This window comes from Pyxicephalus adspersus, chromosome 1 (genome assembly GCF_032062135.1).
Source record: "Pyxicephalus adspersus chromosome 1, UCB_Pads_2.0, whole genome shotgun sequence".
NCBI classification, from domain to species: Eukaryota; Metazoa; Chordata; class Amphibia; order Anura; family Pyxicephalidae; genus Pyxicephalus; species Pyxicephalus adspersus.
Genome location: NC_092858.1, coordinates 133,794,055 through 133,799,546, shown reverse-complemented (window position 1 = coordinate 133,799,546; position 5,492 = coordinate 133,794,055).

Sequence of the window (5,492 nt, the reverse complement as noted above, 5' to 3'; positions counted from 1 at the left end):
AATACGAAAACGACGCTGGATGAGCACAGGGGGACCAGGTAAGTATGGATGGGAAAAATCTCGGGGTTAACCATCCTTGCAATTTTTTTGTGCCCGAACGAAGGTCGGGCTTAACGGCAAGGTGGTTAACTAATATAATTTTTATTTATTTTTTTTTATTTTTATTTTTTTTACTAAAGTGTCTAATGCAACTTGGTCCTTTCATACAGTGAATAATAAACAATTATTATTTTGGAACACTTTTTTAGGCAAACTGATAAGTGATACGTGACTCAAAATGTTGTAATTGAAAATTACATGAAAAAAAAAGAAATATTTTTAATCTCAATGAGAATTTAGATGTTGATTCTCCTAAACATTTTAAAAAAATGTAAAATTGAAATAATGTTCGTTCCTAATATTATTACCCTGTTTTAGTTTTTTGTTTGTAACATACAGTTTTTATAGGCCCATTGCATACATTGCTTTGTCTGCAACCTGAAATTAGCTGCACAAAAAGAAAGATATTTGTACCACATACTATGTATACTTGGGTCAATGGGCCTGATTTATTAAAGCTCTCCAAGCATGGAGAGGATACATATTCATCAGTGAAACTGGGTAATCCAGCAAACCTAGAATGGATCCAGTCCTGGAATAAAAATATTTGCCAACTAATAGCAAATGATCTTTAGGAAATCAATTCCGGGTTTGCTGGATAAGGTTCTCCCAAGATAGCCTATCTTCTTTAGCTTTGAAAGATTTCATAAATCAGGCCCTTTGTGTTTTTACAGTTCTGGTTTCTGATACGTGGTTTACCTGATTTTTTATAGGCTGCCTGAGACATGCTACCAGATTTAAACCTTATCCCACAAACATTTGACTTCTTAAAACTACATACTGAAATATATATAAGCTCTTTAAAGTTTATTAGCACAAATCTATACAAGATAGGCTTATTCAAATTTAGTTGTAGAGGACAGCGTGCACCCAACCGGCGGGGTCAAGGGAAGGACCCTGCGGAGACTCAGACCTGCGATGGGAGAGTGAGCGGGTTCTGGCATCATGACGTCACTCTGGGGGAAGTTTCCTTTGAGTGACACATGGCTCCCCATGCATGCGCGGTCCAGGGTCTGTGAGATTAGTGGTCCGTAAGCTCCAAAAGGTTGGGGACCACTGCTCGTCAGCCTTGGAGAGCATTATTATATCTGACCCATTGGATGAGATTTACACTTGTGTAGGTAGAGATCACATCTTTTGTCTCTCTGGTTTCTGCGCTCAGTTTCATACCTGATTGAAAAAAATATAAATATATAATGGTAACAAGCAAAGTGTAAAACTATTTTCTATTTTATGTACTCAAAATTTAGCATGACTGATTTTTCTTACTCTGTTTGATAGAGTTTCCTCTCAGTGGTCTGGATTCCTTTATGCATAAAATTTGATTGTAACCAAACTTGACCACACACAACAGATTTGGATATTCAGATAAACACCACAGAGAAACACCATATAACCACATGCAGAGAGGAGGGTATTCCTGTAAGATCATTCTGTGAAGGAACATCATTATTAGGAATTAGCAAAATTATCATGGAAACAGAGAAATATATTAGAATATAAATAGGAATTAAGAAGGCTAATACCAGTCACTGGGCACTGTCATGGGGAACATACCGAAACAAACATGAAAAAGTTGAAGAAATAATATTGTTTTAATATGGCATTAGGGACAACATTAAAAATAAAGTAATAGTGCCAAAAGGGTGCTTGACAAAATTTGGTGAATGCCTCATTCATAATTACTGGCACTTATGTTAGCTCAGGGTATGTCTTGTGTCATCAGCACACCTTTATTGGCATGAGTTAAGATGTACTTCATGATAGATGACAATAATTCATGTTATATGTAAATTAATCATGTTGAGCATCAACGTGCATAAATGTGAAATGTGATTGATGCTGACACTGAATATATGCAATGATGCATGTTAACACAAAATGACATGTATTTTCATTAATTTCTATTGATTTTATTGGAAATACAAGGGGGAAGTGCATAGCTGTATAAGTATTTAGACATGTTTTAGTGGAACTGATCATATGATTTCAGTCCTTCAGTTACTTCAGTGAAAATCCATAACTAAAGAAAGTGTTATGTGTATAAAAGACACATGTTGTATAGACAAAAAGATCATTGGTAATAGTGGTTAATGACCTGAGTGTCACAAGTTGCTCATTGCCTAATGAACCCTCAGATTGTTCCTGTTTGGTGTGTTATCCTAATCTTTATTGCTACATTTCATACTTTGCTTACCGTTTAGCACAATAGCTGATTTTGTTTTTAAACCTTGAATGTTTCTATGTCCATTTTGCAATTAAGAAGTCAATGTTACTGCTTTGTTATTGTGTTTAGCCATGTTGTTTCATTGCAATATGTCTTTATTACCACCTTTAAATGTTTGGTCTGCATAAATATTTGCTAATCCAGTTTTCCACCCTTTAAAGGTTCAAATTGCATATTTGTTTGGTAAGTATTTTTTGAAGGCAACATTTCTTGGGCCATTTCGAACTATTTTGACTATAAAAGGAAATGTGGGTTTACATGTGTTTGAGTTTTTTCTCTTTTATCATGTAAATGTAGTGGTGTATGTGTGGTATTTATGTTTTAATGTGACCTTTTTGAAAATAATTTTTTTTAATAAAGTTGTTAAAAAATTGTTGTAGTTATTTGTCATTTTTTGTTTTTGTTTTGTTTTTTTGTGATTTCCCTTACATTTCCCCCAGGATCTTTTAACCTTGGGTGATCAAACAGACCTACAATTTAACAAGTCAATTGTGATTGTTTTTATGCAGTTCCTTTATATGAATTGTTGAAAGGCTAAAAACAGCACAATTGTCTTCTTAAAACTTAGTTGTTTGATGCCCATTGTTGTGCGCCAATGGGGACCGGCTATGCGCGCGCGAACTGTGTTCTGCGAATCAGTTGAAAAACGCACCGGCAACTTTTGCAGAGAAGGATCCTCATTGCCTTCATGTGCACTCATATATGTACATACATGCATATATGTATGAATGCATTTATATGTGTGTACATATACATATAAAAGAGAAATTATAGGAATAAATAGGCAAAGAGGCTTTTTTATGGCATATTGCTTAACATGCTTCAAATTGAAAAGATTGCCTATTTCTTCCCATGATTTCTGATGTCATGGGCTTAGCTCAAAGCAACATTTATGGATGATACTGTTTCTGGTTAAAGAAGGAATCCACCTTTATGTGCTTCCACTACCAAGCTGAGGTTAGTAAATATTTAGTAAGCAAATATATAGTGGATCAAGATCTAAAATGCCATTCAAACCTGCATAAACACCCTGAACAGCTGGAAAAGCAAGAAAATATGTTTGCCACAAAATCTATTTGTCCCTGCAAGTTTGATATACTAGTACTATTTGAATTGTGTAAACACCTAAATAATGCATACAATCCAGTATTTAGGGAGCAAAATTAAGTTGAGCAACAACAGAACATCTGTTCATTTCTAAGAGTGCGAGACCCTGCTTGTGAGCTTGGCAATCAATGCGGTTTGATGTTGTGCTTGGCAACCTGGACCTCCTTCCATCACCATCAGGTGTGTTAGAATGAGTATACAACTCAGTGCACAGCTAATTGACAACCAGTTTGGCCAGGAAGTGGAAGTGTGCTTGTATACAATAGTGCTAAGATCAGGCACCACAGCACAATGACAACAAACAAAATAATAATTAACACAATAAATAACACAACTACAAATGAACAGAGGAGTTGTGTAGAATAGTGACAGCAAATCAGCTTATTCAGCAAATGTCAGACTATGAAACAAATAAATACAATAAATAAAAACCATGCCAAATTTATTCTTAAAAGGAAGATGTACATAATACATTCAAATGACAATATGACTGTGAGAATGAAACAAATGCAACGAGGAGGGTCAAATAGCAGTTTGTAGTGGAAACCATGCATACATTTGTACTCAATATTTGTGGATAAAATGACAAAACATTGCTGAAGAAATGCTAAACAACAGAAAGCATAATTAGAAACCAGGCACAAAAACATTGCAGCAACAAATGAAACTATCAATAATGAAGATTACAAAAAGTCAAATCAATGCATACTATCCAAGCAAACTTGGACCTGGAACTCCTTCCATCACCATCAGGTGTGTTAGAATGAGTATGCAACTCAGCTGGACAACTAATTCACAACCAGTTTGGCCAGCAAGTGGAAGTGTGTTTGTATATAATAGTGCTAAGATCAGGCAGTGCAGCACAATGATAACAAATCTATAACACAACTACAAATGAACACAGGAGTTGTGTAGAATAGTGGCAGCAAATCAGCTTATTCAGCAAATGTCAGACTATGAACAAAATAAATACAATAAATAAAACCATGCCAAATTTATTCTTAAAAGGAAGATGTACATAATACATTCAAATGACAATATGACTTTGAGAATGGGACAAATGCAATGAGGAGGGTAAAAAAGCAGTTTGTAGTGGAAACCATGCATACATTTGTACTCAAAATTTGTGGATAAATTGACAAAACATTGTTGAAGAATTGCTAAACAACAAAAAGCATAATTAGAAATCAGGCACAAAAACATTGCAGCAACAAATGAAACTATCAATGAAGATTACAAAAAGTAAAATCAATGCATACTATCCAAGCAAATTTACTTGATTAATCCCCAACCAGTCCAGTTAAAATAGTAAAAATGAAAATGCATACGTATTTATATACGTTTAAATGTATTTTGACACACAAGTGAAATTTGAATCAGAAACAAAATACTTATTCACATTGTTTGGCCATTCATACTATTGTGTGATGACATATTATAAAGTGCAAATCATTATATATATGCAGCTTGATAAAAATTAGTTTACAGTGTTGCAATCAAACAAAAAAGTATCAAAACAACAACTGCAACAAATCAAAGTATAAATGAAGCAATTTTGTAAATTAGTGTAAAGTAACCTAAAATATGTAACATAAAAAAGCAGCACTTACCCAAAAAAAGATCAACCACTAAAGATTCAAATTGACCTGTAATGGACTGTAGGTGCACACTGAACAGGAAGTAGGTGTGCGCTAATTGATTGCAATGACATCACCATTGACAGAGCTTACCAGATCCTCCTGAATCGTGCAGCTGAAAATTAAACACCTTAATTGGGCACCCCATTGTTTAACTCGACCCCATTGTTTATTTAATAATGCTGAAAGCCAGCAGGCGACTGCACTACTACTCGGCCCGGCTCGCGGTAATACGATTAATGATTATTGTATTGTTAAAAAAAAGTCATTGTTTTTATAATAAGTGAATTAAATTGTTATGCCTTAAAAGTCCCATACCAATTCTCCCTCTCTTTGCATTGTATTGTTTGAAGGGTGTTTTGGCATTAATGATATATATATATATATATATATATATATATATATATATATATATAGTTATC